Genomic DNA, 17,627 nt, shown 5'->3' on the forward strand with positions numbered 1-17,627 from the left:
TTGAGCTCCCTTCATAGAATTTGAAACTCTCCGATAAGCAATATTTTTGTGTTTGAAGATACATGAATGCAACCTTTTGAGCCATAATTATCTGTAACTTTTAGTAGCCCTCCGAAGTTTACCTCATCTTGATCATCTACTTCTTGATACTCTCAATATGGGTCATATTAGTCTTAGAACTCCTAATCCTAGAGTTCTATTGCTATTAATTCCACCTTTATTTTATGTTCTTTCTCAACAGGATTTTCATAAGCATCCAACAACTACAACTCACATTTATGAATAACATCTCTAGGATGTAAGAAGTTATCAAGTTTAGCATTACTCAAGTTCACATACCACAAATCTATGGTAAGAAAGCTAGAGAAAGAATCATTGGAACAAACTCATAAGAATGCCTCAAAATGCATCACTAATAGAGCAACAACATATGGGAGTAGTAAAGGACATCAATGCTCACACTAGTTTCACAATGAATAATATAAGTGTACAACAAAATGGAAGAAAGTAGTCATGAATGTTAAAGAAAAAGTTTCTCCTACGACAAGGCTAGGCATATCCATGTTAGCAGAAGCCATGGAATACAATTTTATTAGTTGTTTAACAACTTGGATGTAATTTTTTTTCAAAATATCAACCATATGAGGTGTAATTTTCAAGTCGAAAGGTACATGTTCATACTTTTTGTGGTGAGCAATCATCGTGCAAATTTGACATCCAAAAAAACAAAGATCTCCTAGAAAATTTTGAATGAATGGAGATTGTTGTTATATTATCTTGTCAAATATTAAGAACTCTCACACTAACACCTTATCAAGAGATAAGGCAAGGAGGAAGCCAAATAGGATCTAAAACACACTTAGGATAAAAATTATATCCTATAATGTGAAATACATAAAGGTGGTGTAGGACATCATGATTATATATAGAGTCACATGCTAACATTTCTAGTATCACCACCTCATGCCTTTACTAAAGCCACCTCACCATCATAATAAACTCATGCGGCCTCATTAATTATAGGATACCATCAAATAATTTCCTTCCTCACACTTATTTTTCTCTTGATTCATTTCTTGTCCTTATCTAAGAGTTTGTGTCACCATCCCTTCCCCACTTGTGTTGGCCACTAAATTTTGTAATGTAGATACTTAGCTTATATCAGCATGCTCCTACATAGTTGACTCCCACACATAAGATAGTGCAGGATCACCCTCTTACCCTTACTCTCATGCCCATGCATTCTCTTGAGTGCTCTTGATCACCATGTCCATGCTCCCACATGCTCATGAGTGCTCACACCCTTGCATGTTTCCTATGCCGACTCAACATGTGTCTTTTTGCTCATGTTCACCATCCCCTTGTAATGATGAATAAATGCAATGTACCAAGAACTAAGAGAATCACCCTACCAAAAATATGCTATGCCACCAATAGAATCATTTTGTCAAGAGTTGTTTCACTTAAACCATAATTTTTTTTTTGTAAGCTTGGCAGGACTACATCTTCATCATGTCCAATACATCACCCTGATCAAGGCGGGGAATTGAACCGTGACTTCACATCAAGGAGTGTCTTAACAAATCACCCGATCATTGTCTATCCAAGACCCCGTGGACAAGAGTGTAAACAATTTTAACTATGTAGAAATATGTCTCATTTTAATATAAAGGTAAACAAGAATGAAAGAAGAAAAAAATAGGCTTTTCCATGTTTTTAACATTAAAAAAAACACACATATCGAAAAATTCCTATAGTATATGAAGATGTATGATTATACTTAGGAGTATTTTAGGTAGGTGATGTTTTGGATGTTTTTGTAGAAATCCGATGACTCAATTCTTGGTGATTTCACATTGTTTGGTTGTTTAAATTGTATTTTGAATACATAAATGGATTTAGCATCATAAAAAGTCCCTAGAGTGCTTGAATTATGTAAACTCAACAACTTATAGTTATAAATTTTCCAATTTCTCATCAAAATTTGCTGAAAATTGACATCAAAATTTACCACAAAATAAGCTCAAAAAGTCTTCTCTTGACGACGATATACATGTTTATTTTGGAATAGGTTTCCAAAATTTTAATTTATTTTCCAATAATTATTAAGTGGATGGTAGGGATTTAATCTCTAGGGAATATTCTAGAATATTCTTAGTAGTATTTGTTGAAATTGTAACTTAGAGTCAGCCTTCATAATATAAAATTATCATTGATGTATTTATTATATTTATTTATATTTTTAAAGAATGTTCTTTATGATTAGAATCAAAAGAGTCAAAAAGAATTTATTTTGAGTCAAAATAATATTTATTGGAGTCATTTCCCATTTGGACATTTGAAGGAAAAATAAACCAAATTTTATTTTTGTGTCATAAGACAACAAGATCTTCAAGTTGACCCTTCTTGGAACAAGTCGGTTCAGTCCTCCAAAGGACACCTATTCAACTCCTAGACAACTATATATAGAAGAAAATTCGACCTTCTTTGGAGCATATTCAAGCACACAACAATAATTATTTTTCTGAACTAGTGAAGGGAAGAAGAAGCCTAATCAAAGGAGAAAAGAGAAATAAAACTTGAATAATATTATTTTGGTTGACCGAATTTTTGACTATTGAAGCTCACACATGTGAGTTCTGATTTCCTGTGTAGAAGCCAAAATTTCTAAGGAACTACAGGTTGAATTTCAACCCTCTCTGTTGCAGGTTTGAGTTTCATATTGTTGACCAGAATTGGAGCAGTTTGACCCGCATTGAATCTGATTATTGGAGGGGACTTGGAGGAAGGTTTGACTTGGAATCTTTGTGGTAGACTTGGTTTTGGTCTTGGTCATAGATATCTTATTTTGATCTCATTCTATAAGAGAAGGATTGTTGGGTTTTCCCCTTGTGGAGTTTTGCCTTGGCTAACAACATAATTTTGGTGTCTCTTGTCTCTCTGTTTTTCCTTGAAAGATTGAACATTTGTGTAATTTCTCGATGAAGAACACATAAGAAGTAATAAGATGATATTTAACATTCACAAGTAATTATCAAGAAGAGGAATAAAGTATTAAACTACTATGCACTTGGTTTCTCAACAATATTCACAAATCAAATGTTGAGATTTATCTCCAAATTGGTTATGCCCTTTTGCTCCTTTATTTAAATTGACCAATTAAAAAAATGTCATATGAACAAGTGTCATATGAAATTAATTATGGTTTTTTGGGGATGTGGTATTGATATACCATGGTAGTGTAACAAACCCTATCTATATATTAAGGATCTCCATGGTTAAGGATATTTTTCATGTTTTCTTAAATGTATATATGTTTAATTTATATATTAATTTTTTTTATCATTAATAATAATAATAATTATATTAAATAATATTATAATTTAGTTTTATTATTATTATTATAATAGCAACTTGAAATGTCCAATGAAGTAAGTGCTTTGATGCTTATTGTGAATCAATTCCTATTAACATTTACCAGGCATTTAATTTAAATGGTTGATTTTTTTTTTGAAGAAAAAAATGTAATTTTATTCGCCCTGTAAAAAAGGAACAAAATTACATTATGCAGATACCATTAGGCATTCAATCATGTAAACCTTTTGGATAATGCATAAAAAATAAAAAGCTAAGAAAAATACATAATTTTTCTAGGGGCTAAGTGTGATAATAATCACTTAACTTCCCATTTTTTCCTTTATTCTTTTGAACTTTCTGCCAAACCCCATGATTGTGATCAATTGTTAATATTTCCGATTGATTTTCATCTTCTTGCAAAGGGACTTCTATGTCTGAATCCAAATCCTAAGATACATGGTGTTGGTGTTCAGATATGAATCATGCAATTCACACAATTCCACATTAATTATCAACCTGGGGCTCGACTGGTTATTTCAAGGCTATCATGCAAGGTATATGCAAGCCACAATTTCCCCACCCAACATTGAACATTCAATTATAAACTTACAATGTGTAACAGTAATCAATAATTGTAACAGTAATAAGAGTAACAACATGTTAAGACTCACAACAACACACTGATAAAGCATTCACAACAATAAATAAATCAACATAAATAAACCTATGCACACATTAATCCAATAGCACTTGGTCAGGAGAGTGGGCCCAACTCCCTAATCAGGGTTGTGGGAAGATCAAGAAGTCATGAAATGCTCAAAAGATCAAAAATGCATTAATCAAAAGGACATTACAAAAGTATGTTGTTACAGCCTCAGAGTTAGCATATTTCTCTTGCGATATTAACATCTCACTTTCACAGCCTCGTAAATCTACTTATACAATTGATCAAACATTAACAACCCCTAGAATTACGACAATTGTCTGCCTACAATTACATAGTGGTTTCCAAGGTGAAACATAATATAAAGATAACATTGTGTTGGTTGAAAGATTGATCCACCGTTGCAGCTGATGTCAAAGGATAGATCTGCCAACTCAATGGTCACCATTCGTTGAACCACGGTTTGGCCATCATTCCTCCAAATCGGCAAGAATAATCGAGTTAGCAATCCTCTTAGGAAATAATCCCCTCTGACTATGCTTCATTGATTAATAATTCACAAATACATGACAAGAGGCATACCTATGCTATTTAGAATATAAATTGACCAATAATGGTATGAAATGGGTACTGGAAAGGGGTAAAAAGTATGCAAATTTAGCAACCAAAATCTCCCCCCAAATAGCCTTTATGCATGTCCTCATGCAGCTCGTTGCCTGCACAGATCTGGGTTGGAGTTGTTGTGATCAGCATGAAACTGTGCGAGATCATACTTTGTGGACATCTCTGTCCCCGGAAGATTACACCCATTTGTTATGAGGACTTCCTTCCACCAATCCTCGTCTACCATGTAAGATGGGGTATATTGATCAGATGGCAACCATATAATGGGGAACCATAATTTCAGACCCATCCATTGGGTCCCACGATGTTGTATACATGAAATATACCAAGGTATTCTGTATAAAGCCTGAGAAAAATTGGGGGCCCCAAAAGGTTCACATATCCTGACTGTTGATGGCGATAACATCCACCATTTATGGCATTTGTCCTAGGCTTCAACCTGACAAATAAAAATTTTCTTTGTACACATGTCAACATACCACTTTTGGGTTGCCAAAAGTTGTCCCTTCTATCATTCGATCTCCAAGAAGGTATGGTGTATGTTATAGATGCTCATAGGTTGAGAATGCTCCCTCTGAAGGAAAAGTGGCATGTTCGCTTGGTTCTCTTCGAACATGTCGAAGGCTTTCTTCCACTTAACCTGATTAAATGTGTAAGAGGTGAATGCTCTCAGCTGAATATCCCCCACATATCGCAACAAGTTAAATGACTGATCATCACCCAGAAAGTAATCATGCATGTAGAGTTCACACATCAGGTGTTGGTTCAGGGTATTGTAACCCCTCACGATAAGAAAAATGTATCAAATCTTCTATCACATAGCTTATTTATTGATGAATGCTTTCCAAACAAAAGAATAAATATTGTTCATGGAGGAACATAGCATAACTGTGAGCAAGAGGTCAGCAAGCCATTACCAGTTGCATCAAAGCGAACATTTCATCCTTGTCAACCTTTCGTAGTTGCACCTACTCTTCTAGTTCCTCGATCTTCTTATGTTGCTTCCGTTTTTCTTTCTCTATCTAGTCCATGTAAGCAATAACTACTTTCGCATCTTGCTCATGAATCCCTCTAACTCCTTCTTGGTGGGCTTCCAAAGAAATTGACCCCCGTTGAAGGCGAGATGTAGTAGCCTGCCACTTCTGAATCTTTGTAGTCAACAAAAATTCTTGTGACTCGCATAAATGAAAAAACGACTCAGTTTGTGTGGCCATTGAAGTTGTGGTCCTGTCTCGATATGCATTGCTACTAAAGTGGTTTCAGCCCCAGGTTTTGTGGATTTTTTCTTGTGCTTCCTCACTCGCCTTTGTAAGCGCAACACCTAGTTTCTTAGCTTCACGCTTTCCATTTTTTGCTGCATGTTTTCTCTGAACTGTGACTGGTACCTTTCCTTAAGGGGAGGCCTCCTTTTTGCACATTTATCAAGAAATTCTTGTTTGACAGTGACCTCCTCCACTGGTCTCACGGTCAGTGTGTGGGGTTTGGAGGATTGACGTCAATACATTCATCAACCGACTCCTACTTTACTCTGATCTCCTCTGTTTGTTGCTCAACTCGAGGAACAACCCCAACATCTTCTCCTTCAGGTCTCGGGACTTCCATATCTTCCCTCAGTGGCTCTGGAGTCACTGTAGGCCCTTGTGTGGTAGTGTCTTTGACACCCTTTCCTTGTGGCTGCTCTATTGCCCGATCATCCCCTTCCTTGTGCTCGAAAATTGGTTCTAGCCCTTGCGGGTTAGTTCTAATAACAACATTCTCCTCTAATGGCCCTATGGAGAGAGTATTGGCCATAATTTCTTCAGTTTTTCCTCTGGTCGGCATTGGTTCTTGTGTGACAATGTCGACCATGGATTCTTCAATTTGTCCAATTTGTTCACCAGGCGACACTAGTTCTTGTGTAACAACATCGACAATGGTGCCTGTAGTTGTCCCAACAAATTTCACTATCGAGGGAGAGACATTTTCTTTCACCATGTGTCTAGGGGAACAAAATTTCCTTTCCCCTCTCGACAAAGAAGCAAAAAGTGGAGAATGAGGAATATTTTCTTCAACTTCCGTTCTTCAAGTGCCTACTGCTTCAAGCCCCTCAATTCCTTCTCCTCCCCTTTTGTCCATTGGTTGGTCTATGCTCCCTTTTTCTTTTTCTGCCTATGCTTCTTCCAAATTGTCCTCCTACTCAGCAGTTGACACTGGCTCTTGTAGAGACGTGTCGACTGCAGCCCCTATTCCCTCAAGGGTTCCTCATTCGCTTGAGCAGGTGATGTTGGTTCTCGTGTATCAGCAACACCTGTAATTTCATCCAAGGGTTCCTCATTTTTTTGGGCAGGTGATGTTGGTTCTTGTGTAACAACACCACCTACAATTTCATCCAAGGGTGGCAATTCTTCCATCAAATTGGAAGTCGATGCTGGTTCTTGTGTAACAACGTCGCTTGCATCTTCTTCTGTCTCCATTGTTTCCACTTCCAGGTCAGCAATCGATGCTGGTTCTTGTGTGATAGCATATTCTTTTGTCCCTTTCTCTATTGATGACCCTACATCTCTTCTTCCATTGGGCCACTATTCGACACTATTTCTTGTGTAGGAGTGTCGTTTGTGGCCTCTTCTTCCACCACTAATTCTTCTTCCTCCTCCTTTGCAGGCATCATAGCCGCAGGTTCTTCCTCTGCTATCTCAGTGAACTGTGGCCAAGCCACAAAAGTTTGTGATAGGGCATGCACCACCAATAGTCTAACAAGCCCATGGTTGGTGAGAACCACTGTTATAGACATTTTTGGGCACTGCAACATCAATCATAAATGTCCATAAACCAAGGGCTCTTAAGTCCCTAAAAGTGTTGTTCCAACCCCTAAAAGAACAATGTCAGCTGATTACATCATCTCCCAGAAGTTCTCCATGAAAAACTACTCAGAACTGGTCAAAATTGGACCATATCACCTGCTCCATGGTCAAAGTGCACTGCATCCCAACTAAATGCACACGGGAGGTGCGATGCATACTGAAAAGCCCTTCTATGGGGTGTGATGGGCGAGAGTGGACAAATGGTAGGGTCAATTTGTGAGGTGGTGGATCATGGAATCTTCCAGAAACTTCTCCTGTGACACTTGCCTCTCTGCATTCGCCCAGGGATGAGTAAGAGATCATCAATCTCCAAGTGGAATCAAGAACTATCAGAGAGAGGACACTAATCAAATCTCAGAAATTGACTCACCCCCCTTGCAAACATCTATATATGGATCCCTCATCCCAGAGATCCGGAGGCTGGAATTTTGTATCTTGTAAGGAAGTGCTGCTGGTTTCTTGGTGTAACATCATAGTGTTGGGTGATCTAAGCTTTTCATGAGGTGAAGAAGGGCTTTCTTGCTGAGAGGATGATGCTGGGTCAGAACAATTGGTTGTAATCCTCTTTGCTATTCTTGATTATTAATAAAGCTATTCGAGTTTTCCTCCACATTCTTGTATGATTGATGATATATGCATTTGTGTGGTCAATATATATTTGGTCCTATATTGTTTATGATAGTAATCTCTATTCTTGGATAGTGTTATTCTACTTTGATTCTACGGGTACTCTTTGAAGCAGGGTAAATGAGGAAGCAAGTGGCAAATATCTATCAGAAGGGAGATGAATCAAGCAAGGAACCAAGCGCAAGACAGAGGTTGGTCTCCTTCTTTCCCCTCTTATCTACCTCTCATAAAGGAAAATGAAAGTGGTTTTAGTTTGTTTGTTTCTAAGGTAGCTACCAGCCTTAGTGGGACTAACAGCTCTGCATAGACACTAGATTTCCTGATAACAAAATGGCGACTCCACTGGGGAGCAAATAGATTGTTTGTGTGTCTATATTTGTTTGCTTTATAAACTTACAGATGGAGCCTGAAGTCAAGCCAGCTAGCCTTCGAACTGCATTTGCTATCCAAGTGCAAAGTAGATCAATGCTACTCCAGTCTATCTCCGGGTTTTGTTTATGAACTGAACAATCGATTTACAAGCTCTCTAATTGCCCTTGTGGTGGCTCTAGTAACCTCCTTAGATCTACCCCTGTGATTTATTTTTAGGTTTTAACCCTGTACAGAAATTACCTGCATACGAATTCTTAAACAAAGAAAATAAACAATGCGAGAGCATAACCCATAAAACACATATGCACAGAGATTTTTCCCTGGATCCCAAAACCGGGACTACCAGCTTGATTTTTCATTATGTTCCTTTCAATGTTACAATACATATTTATACATGCCGAAGCATCCAATACCATGGACCGAAAACCATCGCGTCCAAAAAACATGTGCGAAAATCATGCACAAAACCATAGGTGGGTCCGCCCAACCTAACATATGGTCCAAAACCAAAATTTTCTAGGGTGCTGCCCCGGACCCCATAAAGTGGGGTTATGGGTGCCCTTCAAACCCCCTATTAACTACGTGGAAAGAATATAACACAACCCAACAATCTCCCACTTGTTGTTTTCTTTCCACAGGGGGCCACAGGAGAGCTTAGTCATTTTTTCAGCCCTGAGATTCCCATTGCTTCTCTACACCAAGAGAACTTCTTAGAGCTCACAGATTTTGTCAATGCATCTGCAGTATTCTTCAAAGTGTCCACCTTTACCAGCAACACCTTTCTGTCTTCTATCATATCCCTCACAAAGTGATACTAAACATCAATGTGCTTTGTCTTTGAATGATAAGCAGGGTTCTTTGCCAAGAAAATTTCACTTTGGCTGTCACAGTCTATTCTTATAGCTCCCTGTACTAACCCCATACTTGAACACAATCTCTGCAACCAAATTGCTTCCTTGCTTGCATGAGTGGCTGCCATGTATTCTGCCTCTGTAGTTGATAGTGCCACTACAGATTGTTTCTTACTCATCCAAATGACTGCACCTCCAAATAGGTTAAACACATACCCACTTGTAGATCTCTCTGATCCAGATCTTCAGCCCAGTCTGCATCAACAAAGCCATGAATATCCAACACTCTGTCCAATCCTGGTCTTCCTTGGTAGCACAAACCATAATCACTAGTGCCACGCAAATACCTGAAAACCCGCTTCACTGCTGTCCAGTGCTCCTTCCCAGGTTTTGACATAAACCTGCTCAATACTCCCACTGCATGTGCAATGTCTGGTCTAGTACAGACCATTGCATACATCAGGCTACCCACTGCACTTGCATATGGAACACAGGACATGTCCTCTTCCTCTTCTAGTGTTTTGGGACACTGTTCAGCAGATAACCTCACACCTATAGGAATAGGAACCTTCACCGGTTTACTATCCTGCATATTAAACCTCTGGAGTATTGTCTCGACATACTTCCTCTGGTTTAACCAGAGCTTCCTCTTTGACCGATCTCTTTTAATTTCCATGCCCAAAATATAGTTTGCAGCACCAAGATCTTTCATGTCGAATTTGGAGGACAATTGGGTCTTCAAATCGTGGATAATTTCTTTGTCATTTCCAACCAGCAACATATCATCCACATACAAGACCAGATAAATAATACGGTCACAAATTAATTTAAAATACACACAATGATCTGCTTTGCTTCTGGTGAAGCCAAGTCCCCGTATAAACGTATCAAATTTCTGATACCACATCCTTGGTGACTGTTTTAACCCATACAGAGACTTCTTTAACTTGCATACCAGTTCTTTCTTACCCTTCACCGCAAAGCCTTAAGGTTGCTTCATGTAGATTTCCTCTTCCAAATCCCCGTGAAGAAATGATGTCTTCACATCCATCTATTCTACCTCAAAATCAAAAGCAGCAGCAACAAATAAAAGTAATCTAATAGAAGTTACCTTGGCAACAGGAGAAAAAATATCACCAAAATCAATTCCCAGCACCTGGGAATAACCTTTTGCTACCAACCGAGCTTTGTATTTCTCCACCTTTCCTTCTGCATTTGTCTTCTTCTTGAACACCCATTTGCTGCCAATGGGTTTCCTTCCAGCCGGCAATTCCACCAGATCCCAAGCCTCATTTTTGTGCAAAGATGCCATTTCATCAACCATGGCCTCTTTCCAGAGTTTTCCATCCTCTAAATCCACTGCTTCCTTCACAGTTCTGGGATCATTATCAGTAACAGACAAAGAAAAATTTAAACTGAAAGCAGATGGACTATACCTTTCTGGCTGCCTTCTTTCTCGAACTGATCTTCTCACAGCCGGAGTTTGTGGCTCTTCATCTTCTGATTCCTCCTCTGTTGCAGAGTCTAATTCTTCCTCCTTTGGCTCAAACTCTATCTTCTCAGGTTCCTTTGGTTGGACTTCATGTTGAATAACATCTTTTACCTCTCTGAACAACACATCTCGGCTGTACACAACCTTCCGTGTGACTGGGTTCCAAAGCTTATAACCCTTTAAACCATCCTTATACCCAATAAAGATGCACTTTTCAGATTTACTATCCAACTTGGTTCGTTTCTCCTTTGGAACATGTACATATGCATCACATCCAAATACCCTTAGATGTGAAAGAGAGGGTTTCTTACCAGTCCATACTTCTTGTGGAGTCTTATCCTCCAACGCTGATGAAGGTGATCTGTTGATCAGGTAACATGCAATATCCACTTCCTGTATGAGCACATTCTTGTTCATTCACTCCATTTTGCTGAATCTTATAACAACCTTCAAAGAGCTTCTTTATCTATCCTCATTTATCTTCTTCTCTGTCTGATTTTCCATACCCTGTCAAAGACTTCACTTCATGTAAGAATCATCTATGAATGATACATAGTACACAGACTTACTCTTCACAGGTATGTCACAAGCTCTAATTCTGACCATGCCACACAATTTTCATGAGTTTTATTCATTCTCTCCAGAGACCACTAGATTCTCTACTCCATTTTCAGGAACCATAGAACTATTGTACCCATCAACAACAGTGCTACCTTGTAGCTTGTACAGAGTTCCAATCCGAACTCCCCGCATTAATATCAGTGCTCCTCGAACCATCTTGCAGGTATCTTTCTCGAACACCGTCTTTACACCTGCATCATCCAACTTGCTTACAGAAATCAGATTTCTGGCCAATGCAGGAATATGTAGAACACCCGGAAATGTTCTAACCCTTCCACCTTGCAACTTCAACTTTACTTTTCCCTGACCAATGATTCTAGCCTTCCTATCATCTCCTAAGAAGACATCACCACCATCGTATTTCTCATACTCGCAGAACCACTCTCTATGGGGAGTGAAGTGAAAGGATGCACCTGAGTCAATCAACCATGCCTCATGATCTACATGTGTACTTGAAGAAGCCAAGCACACATCCCCACCTTCATCTGAGGTGGTTTTCGCCTCTGCAGAAGGAGCATCATCAGATCCCTTTCCTTTATCAGGAGCTTTAGATTTACAATCCCTTCTGAAGTGCCCTTCCTTTCCGCATTTCTAGCACACCACCTTTGTAGGTTTTCCTGGAGATTTAGATCTCCTTCTAGATTTAGATCTCCCACTCGATGACTTATTTTTGTTTCTGTTCTGGGACCGTCCTCGTATAGACAAGGCATCACCATTCTGGTTGTCCATATTTTTCCGTCTCATCTCCTCCGTCAGCAAGGCTGAGACTATTTCATCAAACTGCAAAGCAGTTGCATTGCTACCTATTGCAATAACCAGACTATCCCACGAATCTGGTAGAGAACACAACAGACTGATGCACTTATCTTCATCTGAAATTTTAATATCAACAGATAATAACTGACTTACCACAGTATTAAACGCATTCAGATGCTCTGTCACCGAGTCTCCATCTTTCATCCTCAGGTTATACAGCTTTTTCCGCAGGAACAGTTTATTCACCAGAGACTTAGATTGGTACAAAGTCCCTAACTTGATCCACAAAGCCTTTGTCGTAGCTTCCCCTGATACATTCAACAATACTGAATCCGAGACACACAATCGTATTGTGCTCTTTGCCTTCTGATCCAACTTCTTCCATTCTTCATCGGTCACTGCCGATGGTTTAGTACCCGGATCTACCGCGATCCACTGATCTTTATCCACCAACAGATCCTCCATCTTGAGTTTCCACAACTCAAAATTCTGACCATTGAACTTCTCAATCTCTATCTTTCCACTGCTCACCATCTTCTTTCACCACCAGAATCGATCTCGCAGATCTCCCACTGAACAGGGTCTACCACAGGCCCGAGCGAAACCCCTCAGCAACAAAGGCGTCCCCTTGAAGCCAAAACAACTCTGATACCAAATGTAGGTTTTAACCCTGTACAGAAAATACCTGCATACGAATTCTTAAACAAAGAAAATAAACAATGCGAGAGCATAACCCATAAAACACATATGCACAGAGAGTTTTCCTCGGATCCCAAAACTGGGACTACCAGCTTGATTTTTCATTATGCTCCTTTCAATGTTACAATACATATTTATACATGCCGAAGCATCCAATACCCCCTATTAACTACGTGGAAAGAATATAACACAACCCAACATTATTTACTGATTACCACTTGCTCGGCCAAAATCCCTGAACTGTGCTGCAAACTGTGATCAAGAACTGGATCAAAAGTCTCGCATTGTACCATCGCACCCTCCCTTCAAGGATATCAGTATGCATCGCACTTCCCGTGTGTTGTAGGTGGGATGCATACTGGAATCCCTGTGTAACAGGTGCGCTGATCAAAAAGGGCTAATTTTGTCTTCAGACTTTGGTTTTTTCACTCTTTTCAGCTCTATTCAAGAGTTTTGTTGTCTGTAGTCAGTATACCTCTATTGGAAACACCCTTCCTTGCCATTATTCTACCTCTATTGTGCAAAGAAATGTAAATGTTTTTATGCATTGTGATTCATTTTCAGTTCTCTTTTACAAAGAAGTAGCGTAATTGAACTGTCGTTTCTTCATTTAGAAGTGTCGCAAGTGTCATTTTCTGTCATAGAAGAGAATCCGATTGTTCTTGATAGTCGATTACACTGTTACTCTTGTATTTGATTTGAATTAATAGTTTTCCAAGTGTTGAAAGCAAGTTTTCAATTCCAAATAACAAAGTGTCATCATTGTCTTCATTTTCTTCATTTTGTCTTGAAAAGAAACTTGTTAGTAATGTCGCTTTCAAAATAATTCAGATTTGCGCTTGGCTTTCTTTTTATCATTCACACATTAAGAAGGCTGAAAACAAATACATGCATGTGCATTTGCATTTAGACTATTTGTTGGTTTGATTTAGGACAGTGCATATAGTGTGTGCTCTCTGCTCTATGTTGAAAGAATATCGTTTCTCTTTCCTTAGTAGCTATGATTTTCATTGCAAAAAGAAGATTAAACGATTGTTTATCATCTTAGATTGCATTTTAGGAAATTGTATATCTACATCACACGGTGAACCTGAAAGGAAAATTTCTTAAGCAAGATCAACTATAAAATAAATTTAATGAATCTAAAAACGCTTTGGAACCTAACGCACAACATTTAGAAGTCTAGGATAGAGACGTATTACGGTGTTGTAAAGTCTGGTAACTGTTGTTTTCATTGCTGGTTGGGTGATTCCTCCACTTTGAGACAATAAGTGCCAGTACAGACTTGTGCTCCCACGTACCGTCGAGTATATATTGGGAGACCACAATAGGCTTTATCCTTTATCCATAGGAAGCCGTGTCTGCCGCCCTATCGATCACAATGCATTGAACACAACATTCGAGAAGATTGACTGTCGTACCGTAAAAAGTATTCTGCAGTTTTGTGATTGGTTTGGTAATCCCTCTGTCTAGATTTCCAGAGTAGTCTCTTTCGTTCCTTTTCAGACTCCTTAAAGGAAAAAGTCCATCTAAGCACTTTTCACTTCAGGCTCATTAAAAATCGAAGGCAACTAGAGTCATCTTTTTTTTTCACGACTCTTAAAAATTGAAAAAACAAGTTGTGTCAAAGCGTCTAAAATTCATTTAATTCGGAAACATATTTCCCCTTGATTTTTAGTTGATCGAGTAATCCGCAATCGTGGAAGAAAGTCAATTGAAACCCTGTCGTTCGCGGAGGCTTACGAGTCAACCATCTTTGTCTCCAGAATCAAAACTGTTACGGACGAAGCGAACTCGTTTAATCGGTTCCAAATCCCCTGGTAAAGTTAGAACAATTGTTCCAACACCATCGGAAACTCCGGTTACTCCAATCATTTCTGGTATCCCTACCTTTACAGAAGAAGTTCCGCAGCCACCAAAGGAAGGTAGAGCTGATCCTAGTGTGAAGGTAAACACTTGTATTACTGAACCAGCTCCATCTACAGCTGATTCGGAAGGTGTTATTCCCCAAACATTTGTTGCTGCAGATTCCATACCTTCTTCGGCACCAGAAATATTTTACGGACTTGACGGTCTACCTCTTCCACCTGGTCTGATTACTATAGAAGAGATTGTGGAGGATACTCCATCTAGTACTCCATCGCAATTTGGAGTTGGGATCACCCTATATCCTTCTTCATCAGAAATTAGTCTACCGTTATCGAAAGCTCCTGTAGAATCGCTAGGAAATCTTTTGGATAGACTAGAAATTTCTGAACAACCGTCGACATCTAGGACTGTGTCATCTGACACAGCGACGACAGAACTTCCTGCTGTAACTCCAACAATGTTCGTTGGTATACCATCTGTCCCAACTAGCTCCCAATCACTAGATGGGGCCCACTCAGGGGCTATTTCGACAGTATGGTCCGTTCCCGTTTTTTCATCCGAAATAATATCCGGGAACTCTTATGTTGAGTCTCAGCAAATTGATCCTTCACGGTGTCAATTTGGGTAGTCCAGTCCTCAAGGGAAAACCATTCCTTTAAGTACCAGATTATTGCCGTATGGGGGGCAATATACCCTTTCATTGTCTCCTCCAGGAGGACAACCATACGAGAGTTCACAACAAAATTCAGGTTATGCTGGAATTACATCTGGCGGTTGGGTGCCAATACTGCCTCAACAACCAAGAGTTGTACACTCGATGCAACAATGTTTACCTATGTCAAATATACCAACTACACTGGCTATTGTGACGGTGTCGCAAGTACAAGCGTTGCCTGTTGTATGCCAACCTCAGGTTTCTCAGGTTGTAATGCAATAGCCTCTTGTCCCTGCGACTCAACCACAATCGCCAACTAGTGGAATGACATAGGCCCAAACGGGTACAATTACCCCTCATCTTGGTCAAACAGCCAGTATTGGACAACAGCACATGGCTTCACAACCATGGCTGGTGCAATATCAACAACCGCAGTTCCAACAAGTTTACCAAGGATCTGAGCAACAAATATTTGCAAATAACGGGCAGCCGTATATTCAAAACGGTCAAAATCAACCATTCTACAATGGTTATGCCCATCAACCTTATCAGAGTTACCAGCATCAAATGCATTATGCTGGTATGCAAAGACCAACTACCCAGGCGATTCCATCTTATCCTGGGTATGCTTCGCCAAACTTGAATCAACAGTTACCCTTCGTGGTGACTTTAGAGTTATCGGATCTAAATCGGCTAACAAACGATCCAATTGCTTATGCCCCTTGGTAGCCAGCGATTCCGCATAAACTTCCGTAAGATATTCCTAAATTTAATGGAAATCCAGGTGAAGACCCGTCGAATCATGTGATGACCTTTCATCTGTGGTGTTCATCAAACACCCTAAACGATGATTTGATTAGACTTCACCTTTTTCAGAGAACGTTAACTGGTTCGGCAGCAAAATGGTATATCGAATTACCTAGAGCTTCGTTTGATAACTTCAGTACCCTAGTCACAACCTTTTTAACCCATTTTCAGTTACCCATAAGGTACGAAACAGGGACAGAACTTCTTACCAATTTCAAGCAAACGACAGCCACTCACATATCCGATCATATTCATGAGTGGCGACGTCGTCGTAGAATGGTAAAAACGTATGTTCCTGATCAGCTTTTAGCTGAATGGTTTATTAAGTCGTTATTACCTTCCATTACAGAAGATGTGGCAAAAGGAGGAGTTGTCACCGAAGAGCAAGTTATTGCTCATGCGCAATATTTAGACTTGATTTATACTCAGTCTGGCACGCTCTACGATAAAATCCCTGACGTTCCTAGACCGGAATTTTCCATTCCTCCTCCTCCTAAATCAAACAATGACTCTCATGCCGGCGATGGCGTGATTGGTACAATAGACACGAAATCAACAAAGGCTACATCTAAAAAGGCCCATAAGATTTCTGGTCAAAATGCAAAAGAAGAACTTCTCGCCTCGGAAGTAAATGCCGTCTCAACTGATAAAGGCAAATAAACCAAGCAACCAGGAGGCAAGAAGAAAAACAAATGGAAGAAGAAAAAACAGGAGGAATCATCACCTGAAAAATCTTTTGCAAACCCTTCTGGAGATAAGAAACCAAATCGTCCATGTCTTATATGTGATGAGGATCACTGGACAAGAGAGTGTCCATATAAAGCTGAGCTTAGAAAATTCTTCAAGAATTCAAAAACCTCGGCGGTATTGACTGATCCGTTTCCAAATCCAGGAACAAATCTGGTTGCTAGTGACAATGCTTCCCCGTCCCAAGTGCTGATGTTGTTGGTTTCGAAACAGCAAAATGATGCTTTGATAATGACAAGGAATAAATATTACGGGAATCCACAGTTGTCGAACAACAAGGATAAAGATCAACCTAGTAGTTCGACAACAACTTCGACAGAAGTTGCATCGCCCATCATTCCAGAGCTAACAATAAAACCACCAAGGGAGTAGTACACAAGTCGACATTTAATCCTCGTGCCAGAGTAGCACAACATTATAATATAGTGGAAGATCTGGCCCAATCGCCATCCGCTATGTCAACACTTGAGGTACTACAACATTGCCCCTCCCAAAAGCAGGCTTTATTATCAGCAATAGGTGGGATAGACCCAAAGGATATGATCCTCAGTTACCAGCTCAACTAGCTTTCCTCATTCAAGTGAAAGCCCTCAACAAAACTGTTCATCGAACAATTATTGATGAGGGGGCATCTACATGTATTATG

The sequence above is a fragment of the Pinus tabuliformis genome, chromosome 1_2 (genome assembly GCF_031772625.1).
Source record: "Pinus tabuliformis cultivar Carrire ecotype Pingquan chromosome 1_2, CPIR1, whole genome shotgun sequence".
NCBI classification, from domain to species: Eukaryota; Viridiplantae; Streptophyta; class Pinopsida; order Pinales; family Pinaceae; genus Pinus; species Pinus tabuliformis.